The sequence below is a fragment of the Protopterus annectens genome, chromosome 17.part0, assembly GCF_019279795.1.
Source record: "Protopterus annectens isolate FY-2018-M chromosome 17.part0, PAN1.0, whole genome shotgun sequence".
In the NCBI taxonomy this organism is placed as follows: domain Eukaryota; kingdom Metazoa; phylum Chordata; order Ceratodontiformes; family Protopteridae; genus Protopterus; species Protopterus annectens.
Window position 1 is genome coordinate 683,225,020 of NC_056751.1, and position 12,534 is coordinate 683,237,553.

The window sequence follows — 12,534 nt, forward strand, 5'->3', positions numbered from 1 at the left end:
AGGCAGTAGTCCACAAACCCCGAAGATGTGATAAGAAACCTGGGGACACAGGTTGACAGCAACCTTTCCTTTGATAACCACATTGCCACTGTAGTCAGAAAGTCCTTCTATGTGGCACATCTCATTACAAAAGGTTTCTCATCCAGGAAAAAAGAGGTGATAATACCTCTCTGCACGTCCCTCATTAGACCTATTATATAATACAATGCCCCATTTGGTATGTACTTCTCTAGACACCTACAACAACTGGAAAGGCCACAAAAATACCTCACTAAGAGGATCTTAGGCCTTAGACACATGCCCTCTATGGACAGACTCAAAAAACTCCAGCTATACTCTGTCTCTTATCGCCTACATAGAGGCAATCTCTACTTGACCTACAAAGCTATGTCTGACCCAGAGCTGCTAGATACAACTAAAGAAATCCCAATCCATCCATGCCACATGCTCCAGGGACCTTAACCTCATTACCACAATAAACAGAACATGTTGGAGGGACAGGTTCCTAACCCAGAGACTTCCCATACTCTGGAACAAACTTCCCATTCACATCAAGCAGAGCACTTCACTGGCCCTCTTTAAGAGAAATCTTGACGAGTGGGTTGGCAATAGGAAGTTCACCCCGGGGATCACTTCAGTGGCCTTGCTTGACAGGGGCACTGGGAGCTAACTTTGGGTGGCATAATGCCAGGGTATCTTCTTGGGCTAGGCTTATATAGGCTCCAGGGCTGTTAGCCTTGTACACACCTATGAACCGCAAGATATTGGGGTTTTTATGGACTTTTCAAAATTTTCTGCCACTTTTTGTGGTATCTCTTTGAAAGTGCAGCATGAATTTCAAATGTGTTTTTAGCAGCTATCTCAAAATAAGTCATACTTGATCTGTAATATCTGCATTGCCCGCCTTGTTCCGTTAGTATAGCAGAACCAAAAAAAAAAAATCACACCTTAACCCTTTTGATGTGGAACTTGCTAAAGTCATGGCACTGTTTTTAAAAAAGATAAAAATAGCCTCAAGATTTCATCGTTACATTATTTCTCCAAAAACACGCACTAGCATTTTATTTAGAGCTGTAGAATGTGTTAGCTTTTATTATTTTATATTAAAACTTAAACTGTGTTGTTTGTGGCCTCCCAAAAATGTTTTAGTTGCTTTCTTGAATCACCCTTAATGACACACATGAACATTTTGGTGCCTAAACGTCTGGAATAGATTGCCCATACATGTCAAGCAGAGCACCTCTTTGGCCCTCTTCAAAAGGAACCTTGATGATTGGATGGGAAAAAGGAAATTCACCCCAGGGATCACGTCAGTGACAGGGGTCCAGGGAAGTAAATAGTGTGGGAAGAAATAGCCAGGGAATTGTTATGGCTATGCTTGTATAGGCCCTAGGGCCGATAGCCTAATACCAACCTATGAACCTATTATAAAACACTGCTTTGAATTTCTGAATGAACATGTTAAGCATTTTAACTTGACATACATAAGTTTCTCATTTTTCAAATCATTCACTCAACACATTATCTACAGACCTCCACGTGTACGTAATAAGCAAAGCCACTACAATAATTCATTAAATTCTTTAATTCCTTTATTTTTGACTTAACTACTTGCCAAGGGAGGGTCACAAGTGGCATCAACAAAGACACACAAGTCTATAATAGGCTATCATTCTGCAGGCTACTACAGGCATAGCCAATAACCAGAGGTCAGAACCAAATCCTGTATCATGCATCTGTGCGGTAAAGACCTCAACCATTTCACTAATCCTATTAGTTGTCTATGATCAAAAGCACAATCAAAACAGACTGGGCAGAGAAGGAAGCTTGTAACTCTGAAGTCAGTTGACTGTTAAAGAGGCCAAATTTCCATACAGCCACCTTATATGAGTATAACATTTCCTCACAGTACAGCCACAAGTGTGCAGTTTTTTCCAAAACACATGACTGTCTTTGCATATGGATTTGTTTATTCTTCATGCCTATCTAAACATTTCTATTCCATTCAGTTTGTAAACCTGACTTTCAATCCATGCATAGACATTTAAATAATGTATTTAGTTATTTTCATTTGTTAATCAGGATGTTATGGTTTGCATCAGTAATCTGACCCCTTTTCAGCAAAGTACCAGGAAAAAAGCATCATAGCTATAACAATAATATACTAAATCAGCTGCTAAGAGGTGACCAGTATCTGGCATGCAAGGCATCCTCTGACTCATTACTGATGGATTTACTGCACATCAGCAAGTTAAATGGTATCAGAAATGCTCTGAATAGGAATCTAAACCTCTTTTGTAACATCAACAGAATGGTTTAGAGGGACAGGTATATCTTGCAAAGGATAGCGCTGCTGTGGAACAGATTCCCTCTCCACACAAAATTAAGTTCATTGCTGTCCATTTTCAAGCACAAGTTAGATCTATGGATGGGAAACAGAACATTTACTTCAGGACTGACCCTCTACTACTAATGGACAGAGGCAGCTCCTAAATGCTTTATTCCATACATGGATATCCTCAAATTATGTATGTCATGATCCCAGTTATTCTCATTAGGGGATGGGAAACAGAAAGTTTACCTCGGGGATCACTTCAGTGGCTCTGCTGGACAGAGGCACAGGGAACTAATCTAAGGGGGCGGCGAAAGCCAACACATTCTGGCTAGACTTATAAATGTCTTCGGGCAGATAGCCTAGTACCAACCTATGAACCTATAATGGAACACAGCAACAGAAACAAAAGGTTTAGCGCTTTCATCCGTCAGGACATCATCAGAACAATGAACCAGCCCATGCAATCAGTATAAATAGTAATTAAAACCATCACATGACTCTAAGCTCATTAATTAAACAAATATTAACAAAAACTTTGAACAATCCATTCTAGGATAAAAACTATTTAAAAAAATATTAAATGTGATTGTATTTCAACCTTTAGTATTTTTTAAATAGTTTTTTTTATCTTAGAATGGATTGTTCACAGTTTTTATTAATATTTGTTAAATTAATGAGCTTAGAGTCATGTGATGGTTTTAATTACTATTTATACTGATTGAGTGGGCTGGTTCATTGTTCTGATGATGTCCTGACAGATGAAAGCGCTAAACCTTTTGTTTCTGTTGCTGTGTTCCATTAAACAGTTTTTACTGTTTTTTCGGCTTTTGGTTTGGTTAATCTTGTTAACATTTATTCCATGTAAGCTAGTGTAATTAGGGGAGGGAGTAAAGAATGAAAATAGATAATATGCTAGAAGAAGAAGAAGAAAAATGCTACACATATAAATAATATTTATTTATTTAGTTATTTATTTATTCATTAGTTGTTTCTGCTAACTAGGATAGACTGACTGAGCTCAAGTAACCCCTTTAAAGTGTAGTAGTTCCACAGTATTAAAAATATGCATTTATAGTACAATCTATGCAACATAACTTCACAGAATGAGTAGAGACATACCTCTCAACTTTCCAGATTTTCAGAAAATGTCCAGATTTTTGTCTCATATTTTTGGTGTGTTCCCAATAAAATTTGTGTTTTTCTGGCAAATTACTATGATGATCTGTGAGGACTGAAGTCACCAAATAATGACATACATTTGAGTTTCAGATTTCAAATCCTTCAGAAAATGTATTTTAACACAAACCTTTTTACTCTAGCAGCTTTCTAAGTTTATAAGAGCAATATTTAATATCTGTCCCTATTTTTGGGCCTTTGTCTTCCCCTTTTGTCAGGCTTTGTCCAGATTTCTTGCACTAAGAGGTCGCGAGGTATGGGTAGAAATGAAAGTACGTACAATTTATTTTTGCATAGTTACACCAACATTTGTTTTGTGAAATTAACATCAGTTATTAGAGCAGGGTATGAGTCGTGGATAGCAGGGGAAATTGGACTAATGAACTATAGTGAATAATGACGATTGGGAGATAAGTTTAAGTAGTAAGGAAAGAGATGATATACATTACCATTGGATGTCCTTTAGGAAATGAGATATATAATTCCATGTATCCACCTTCTGTTTTAGAAGGAATTTAGTGAGAACAGATCACCCTTTATCACAGGAACAAGACCAGGTAGACAGTAGTAAACATTGTTTTTAACTATTATGAGGTACCTAAACTTATTTAGAGTTCTTATTTTCCAAAGAAATGTTGTTGTTCTGATTGGCAGTGTATGCATACTTATAGAATAAAATGCAGATATTTTAAATCAGAACTGTGAAAACAGTCATGCATTTATTCTGAGAAAACAAATTGTAGCTGCAGCTTTTTCCTACTTATTATATATAATAAACCTCCACAATTATCCTATTCTGCATCTTGTCAAGTGTCTCCTCCCTGCTTCCCTCCTCCCACAACATACACATACACACACACACACACACACAAACACACACACACACACACACACACACACACGTACGCGCACACACGCACACACACGTACACATGCATACACACATGCCACAAACAGAAAGCTGAAAAGGAAGGTTCCTAGGGATTACTGTTGATAAGCTCATTATAACTGTCTTATACATTGCAGTTTTGTGCAAACACATCTTGCTCCACCTCTAATGCACACTAGCCTTTGTCATTTAAGAAACCCTTGTATGGCACATGTAATGTTATAAGGAAGGTCCTGTGTAAGCTTTTACAATTTATTTCATGACACATTATATTTCTTACTAATATGCTGTTTTATAATTGCAGTATTATAGGGATAGGTGTGGGTAATACTGATGTAATCTCCATGTCAAGAGTGGAATGAATGGCTTTCACTATAATGTGAACCACACCCCTGGGTGTAAAACTGTCTCCATAGTGACAGCATTTAACAATGTCTGATGGCTTTCAAAAGTACACGCCTACATGACTGCAGTATCTCACACCATGCATTTCAGTTAATAAAAGTATAAACAAGCTTTGGTGTCATACATCCACCAATAAGTACACTCCGAATAAATTTGAAGATATTCTGATATGGAAGATAAAACTGTTCTAAATCCTGAGGACTTAAATAGTCTATGAAATGCTTTGTTGTAAATTATAATATAAGAGAATATCATAACTTCAGTGTAAATGTATGTCATGTTGGGCAAAAAAATGCCAGCCTGATAAATTAAACTGAAGACAGTGTTAAAAGTGACAAGGTGTTTACAATGAGTTCAGAAAATGAGATATCAACAGCAATAAACATCAGGACCTGATAAACATTCTCAAAGTGATTTTATAATAACAAGACAGCTCCAAACAGGAACATCTGATACACCACCTAACAGAGACGCTGGCTCATGAAGTCTCACAGAGCAATAGTGACTAGGAAGCATATTTAAGGTAGGAGCAGGTATGGGATTTGGCTTTGTATGAATGTTACTTAATATAGGTTGGGGTCTCATGTGAACAATAATGGTGGAAACTGATGCATAGCTGTGAATAGCGTCTGTGTGTGTGTGTGTGTGTGTGTGTGTGTGTGTGTGTGTGTGTGTGTGTGTGTGTGTGTGTCTGTTAGAGTTAGAGGAAAAGAGAAGTTCTGTTTAAACAGAGACAGAAAGAGACCAGTTCAAGTGACTTAAGCTGCTTTGGAAAAAGTAAGATCTCTTACAGCGTCACTTCTCTGCCAGCACATATTGAGTACTTATAATCACAAACTTCAACAAAACAGCATCAGCCTTTCAGATAATCTCAAACTACATGTACAACAGCTACTGCTAGACAAATGCATACTTACTGAGATGCGAACCATCTTGGAGATTATTTCCTTCCTGGATCTAAACTCACATGTTGCTATGTATTACACAGGTAAGAAATTCTAGTCTAGGACCATTTTCTAAGATCATATTGAAAATGTCATGATTACAAGAGTTAGAGAAAAATTGTGTTTTTATGCATAAACATGTTAAGTGGTAACACTTGAGAAGGCACCCTTATAATCCACAAAAGTATAGTGTTTGGGCTTAGCAATCACCCACCTAGGAAGAATCATTCTCATAATTTTCTTGTATTAACAGAACCTCAAGAACATTTGCCTCCCCCATCACCACAAATGTCCACAGGCATATTTTCTTACTGTAGAATGTTTTAGCATGGCAGCAGAAAATTCTGAAAGGCATGTGTTACTCCTATTAGACTTAGTAAAATATTCAGCTCAGGCAAGGTGCTGGGTTACAAAGCTATACACTTGAGTTTGAATTACACCAGTGCTTAATGATCATCTGAAGCAGTCTTCTTCAAGTCATTTTCTATTATTTAGCCACTTTGTGCTCTTAGACTGGCCCTGAAAAATAAGTATACTATTTGTACTCAGTCCCCTCCTATTCTCTCTCATTCTCTCTCACACCAGTCCCTAAAACAAAATAAATGAAGCAAAAAAAAAAAGAAAGATGAACTAATTTATGTTCTTATTTAAAGCCAGTGATTTTATATGATGTTTATCTACTTAGTAGCTATGGCCTTTGCAAGAAAAATGAAGACTGATGGTAAATGAATTCAATAAACTAGTTAAACATTTTTTTAATTTCACTGGCATCATTACAAGCCCTGTAAACCCTAGTTATGGGATTCACAGGCATATGGTTCGGTATTATTTAACAGAAATGGCTGTGGTTGAATAGATTTCACATGGGAGTTTCTGAATTACAAGTTATCAACTACAAAATGAACCAGCATTCATGTGACTAAGAATGGCGACACATAATAAGAAACAAACAAAGTTGGTATTTTGCAAAATATGGAGATACACTGTAGTATATGACAAGCACGCTCAATTAGCACAACTTTTTTATGGAGCTATACCTAATGAACATCACCGGCTTTATGACAAGTTACACCCAACCATGCAACTACTATAAGCAGTGTTTCAGCCTTCCGATTTTCAGGCTGAAATATGAAAACAAAGCAAGCTGAAATTCGCACGAGTTCTCCACAGAATGACAGTAAAAATCATCATCATTAAAAACACACACAGTGAAGTGTAGTGACTTGTAGAAAATAGTTGACTAAGGGAAATGAAGCATTACAGCACTAGATTCAGTGTGAAATGTCACAACCACACAATTAATTAAAAAAAATATATAAGAATGAAGCAAACTACAAACAAAAACTGTTCTTTGCTGCCACCAGTTGGTCGTGATTCACCCTATGAAAGTGACCTTAGGTCCTACATCTAAGCGCTACAAAAAAGACAACCTTACCTTTGCTCCCTCTCTTTCACTTCTACTTAGGAAAGAGGAAGTAAGATACAATAAGCAGGCAATGTCACAGCAGAGCACATTACATGGTTTTATAATCCTTAGTTTTACTTTGCAAAAAAAAAATGCCACTCCTTAAGGAGGTGCAAAGTATTCATTAGGGCCAAAACAGAAGAACAGGTATTTTCAGGTTCTTGTAAGGTGCTGTCTCTAGAGCAGCTGATACAGATGACCTGAAAGTGACATTCAGAATACAAAAAATACAAAACTCCTGAGCCATTCTGCTGAAGTCACAGACCACAGAATGACACTGAATTGACCACTTAAAAATATGATGGTTGGATTCATTTGAATAAAATAGTATGAATTAAAGGAATGACTTAAAAAGTTACATGTTAACAACAGCATAGTCCAATGAATTCAAATATTAGGAGACTTTAAAAAGAATATTTATTTATGTTTGTTTTTTATTTATTTATTTTTATAATGCACATAAGATTGAGCTTATGACTGTTTTGAGGGGAGAACTGGTATGATTGTTATACTATCGGATAGTTTACTGCTGTGAATTAACTCAACACCCGTGTGATGTACAGCCTGCACACATCCTTGCATTCCAGAGCATGTTCTGAAAAATCTATTTAGAAAGCATAAGATAATCAAGGCTTTTCTACTGCAGGATGTCCTAGATTAATAATCTTAGTGTCATTTTTATTACTAAATCTTTGCCCTTTGCCCTTTGCCCTCTTTACTCTTTCTAATTCTGCTAATTATAAGCTGGCAGGTCTATATCAGATTGTCAAATGCTGACAACTTCGAAGCACTAAACTTCAGACTTGAAAGTCTGAAGTGTAAAAATGTTGAATATCAAAAAAATACTCTCAAAACCCCAAAACAAAAAAAAATGCTCTATGCAGGGGGGCAAGACCCTGCACCCCCCACACCCCCCACTACTTAAATATACCAACTCTGAGATCGCACTACAGTACAATAAAGGGAAATCTTCCCTTCCTGCACTTTATGGCGATCTCCATTATATGTTTCAATGTTTTTACACTTCGAACATTCAAGTTCAAAGTTTAGCGCTTCAAACTTGTCAGCATTCGACATTATGATATAGACCCTAAGCTGGCAAGTCACTAGTTAAAAAGTCATACCCAAAAAAAGCTCTGGACACCATAAGGAGCTATAGGTGTGAACTAGAAGCATACAAAAAGGTGCTATAGGCTTGACTGAGTTAAGACTATAAACGGCAATTTGCTTCACCCAGAAATCCTAAGGTTCTCTGTTTACACACTATTTGCCTCTGAGCAAATTATTTACCAAGGCATGGTCTGGATCAATGCTGAGAAGAAAAGAGGGACTTGTGTCTCATGAGTTTATCTGGATAGCAAAGGAATAATATAAAAGTACTATCTTAAATGCATCTTTTTTTTCAGGTCATGTGGACCTAGGACAGAGGGGGGACCATTGAATGACTTTTTGGAATTCCAGGAGCTTAGATGGCAGTTAAGGATGAATGTCACTATGTATCCTAGATTAACTGAATCTGTTTCTTTATCCAGTTTTTTTTAAATATTAAGAGCTGCCTTCTTTTTAAAGAAACATAATTCTAACATTTTACCTAAGTATTGAAGTGGTTTTAGGTGTTGGTCTATAATATTGCAAAGGAATTAATGATGGGGGCATATATTTTAAATGAAGTGTTATAATATTGTGTGTGTTTTTAATGGGAAATGATCTTTATTTGTCACCATTGTGATTCACTCATTTAATCATGTATCAGTTTAATTATTTATTTATTTAATCAGTGATTGGTTGGTAGCCACTAATTGAATTCTATAACTAGGAGTTTTTATGAGGGATTGTTGTTCTGATGAAATATTATTGTATTAAGGATGAAAGCGCTTAACGTTTGTTAATAAATTAATTGCCTGGGTTTCAGCTCCAAAGTCTTCACTTTTTGTTCTTGTCTTTCCTATTTTGTGTGATGTCTTTGGATTTGTTGGATTTTTGGGTTTTACTTTTTTTATTTTTTTTTTGAGCTACATGCCAAATCATGGTTCCTAACATCTATTCATCACTTCCTCCGTGAAGTAGCACTTCCTGATGTTTAAGCTAAATTGGATCCCTGTTACATGAAGATCAGTTCCCATCATCCTGCTTGTTAGACAAAGTTTTGTCTTCTCACATTCCTGTCACAACATTATCGACTAATATCCTATGACGTCTTTCTCTTTAAGTTTCCTGAGGATAAATGCTAGTTTATTAAGGCTTGTCTCCCTACCTAAAGTCCCCGATCATCTCAGTTATCCCACTCTGTCAGCCTGGGACGACATGCTCGACAAGCCACACTGCTTCACCAGAGATGGCTTGCACCTGTCGCCCTTAGGCTTTTGAATACTGGACAAGGCTCTTGCCACCCCCATAGTGCCTTTTTTAGGCAAGGCTCAAAAGACAAACCCACCTTCCTAAACAACACAAGTAACCAAAAACTGAGGGTAATGCTACTTAAAGCCAGAAGTCTAAACCTCAAAATGCATGCACTCGAGGCACTCTTTATCATGGAGAAAATCGATATCTGTGCAGTAACAGAAACCTGTTCAAGGCTCCAGAGAGCACCCCAGCACTACCAGGATACAACTCATACCATACCTTTCGGCTTTCGAACCCGGACCGAAATACAAAAGGAGGGGGTATATCCATTTTCATAAAGGATGCCCACACCTCCAGGTTAGTAGCACAGCATATGGCCTCGGAGAACATCCATGTGCAACTAACAGTGGGCAAAGCTGCTTTTCAGATCATAGCTTGCTATGGATCACCTACCTTGTCTCAGGACACCCACTCAGCATTCCTGAGAACATTAGAAAATATAAAGATCCTGCTAAACACCATGATATTGGAAGATTTCAACTTCTCAAACATTGACTGGGATAACTACTCAAGTACAAACTCCTTTGCCTAAAGCTTCCTAGAGTTTATAAATTCAAACGCCCTGGAACAGCTGGTCACCACGCCCACAAGAGGTGATAACATATTGGACCTGATCATCACCAACATGAGGGATCAGTGCTCCACACCAGAGATAAACCCCTCGCTGGTAAGATCAGATCACAAACTAATCACACTGGACATCCACATCTCATCCCTACCCCCAGTCAAGGAAACCACTGTGAAAAACTTTTCAAAAGCCAACTTCTCACTTCTCAAGACTGAGGTGGAAAGTTTCCAAGCCCCCTTGCTAAATGATAATACTGCCCAAACAGCAGAATCCTTTACAAATGCATTCTATGAGCACCAACAGGAATGCATGGATCAAGCCATCCCAAGTAAAACCAAGACTCACTCCTCCAAAAAGAGGAAAGCAATCTGGTAGTCCCTGGCCATAAATAAACTATACAACAGAAGGAGGAAACTATTACATGATAGAGCAAAATCCCAAAAAGGAAAGGCATCACTGATCAATATCAGCAAGAAACTATGATCCCTCATAAAATCATCCAAGGCTAGTTTCGAAAGAAAAATTGCCAAAGACTCTAAAGATAATCACAAAGCCTTCTTTAGCTATGTCAAGAATCTAGGTGGAAACTCTCAGATATGCTCTGAGCTAGTGCAAAATGGCAAAAAATACACTGAACCAACTGACATTGCCAACATCCTGGCTGACAGGTTCAGTGCAAACCTTACCCCCCCCCCCTCACCCCCAAAAGGGCCCGTGTCCATCCCAGAAGAATACAGAGCCCCAGACATCACAGACAAGCAGGTAAAAACAGCCTTCTCCAAAGCTAAAAACACAGCATCAATGGGACTGGATGGTATCCCAGGCTGTGTCTTACACGAGCTCCAAAATGAACTAAACCCTCACCTAAATTCACTATTCAAACTCAGCCTTACCACAGGCTATGTACCCAAAGAATGGCATACAGCTACAGTCATCCCACTCCACAAAGAAGGTGCCACAACAGAACCTGGGAACTATTGCCCTACAAGCCTGACTAGCCTAATCTGCAAGGCTATGTAGCGACTCATCATGGATCTCATAAACAGAGACATTGGGAACCTCCAGACACTGGACCCCACCCAATTCGGCTTTGTTAAAGGCAGACCATGCCTCCTAAACCTAGTTGACTTCTTTGAAACAGTTACCAAGGCTATAGATGAAGGAAAGGTAGTCCACACAGCCTAACTGGACCTCGCTAAGGCCTTTGACACCATTCCCCACTCTGGCATCATAGATAAACTCACCAGCTTGAACATTAACCCCTATGTCACGAGATGGGTTTCCAACTGGCTCACAGATAGAACACACAATTTCAGAGTTGCGGGTGCCATGTCTGACTCTAAACCAGTCACAAGTGGTGTCCCACAGGGCTCGGTCCTGGGACCTCTCCTGTTCAGTATATACTTCTCTGAGGTACAGGCAAGCACGGGAGGACTATGGCTAACCAAGTTCACAGATGACTGCAAACTGGGGGCCATAATAGACTCTCCGGCTGACACAGACATCCTCCAGAAGGGTCTCACAAAGACAGATATCTGGGGTCAGAACCATGGTCTCAAGCTAAATGCTAAAAAATGTATAATCATCCCCTTTGGGAATAACAAAGTGCCCATGAATTATCACATAGGTAGTAATCCACTAAGTATGCAAGATGTAATTAGGGACCTGGGGACCCAGGTAGATAGCAACCTCTTTTTTGATAACCACATTGCCAAAGTGGTTAGAAATTCCTTCTATGTAGCCCACCTAATCACAAAAGGGTTCACATCTACATCAAGAGAGGTCATTGTGCCCCTCTACTCATCACTCATTATGCTCATAATAGAGTACAATGCCTCATTTGGAATGTGCCTTACTCGACACCTGCAACAGCTGGAAAGGCCACAGAAGTACTTCACCAAGAGGATCATGGGCCTCAAACAAATGCCCTATGCAGCTCGACTAAAGAAACTCCAGCTCTACTCAGTTGCTTACCACCTGCTCAGAGGTGATCTCTGCCTGACATATAAGGCAATGTCCAACCCGGAATTAATGGACATTCTCCACCTCAAGAAAACCAAATCTCTGAGAGCCACATGCTCTAGTGAATTAAACCTCAACACAACAATAAACAGGACATGCTGGAGGGATAGATTCCTGTCCCGGAGACTTCCCTCGCTCTGGAATAGAATCCCAGTTTATGTTAGGCAGAGCACTTCACTGACACTCTTCAAGAGAAATCTTGACGAGTGGATGGGAAATCGTAAATTCACCCCGGGGATCACTTCAATGGCCCTGCTAGACAGAGGCCCAGGAAACTAATTTAAAAGGGAGGCGAAAGCCAACACATTCTGGCTAGGCTTATAAATG

The 12,534-nt window shown here is 38.7% G+C and overlaps 1 protein-coding gene across 3 annotated transcripts in view; it reads right to left on the reverse strand.

The window, feature by feature from the left end:
- The window catches only part of LOC122791791 (galactoside alpha-(1,2)-fucosyltransferase 2-like), a 396,978-nt gene extending 389,719 nt beyond the window's left edge, over positions 1-7,259 (reverse strand). For 2 of the 3 annotated variants that reach the window (XM_044059731.1, XM_044059728.1), the window contains exon 1: positions 7,185-7,259. The gene's annotated coding sequence lies outside the window, so the exon portion shown is untranslated. The remainder of the gene's footprint in view (positions 1-7,184) is intronic. The other variant, XM_044059729.1, reaches the window with a different exon arrangement.
- Positions 7,260-12,534: the final 5,275 nt, after the last annotated feature.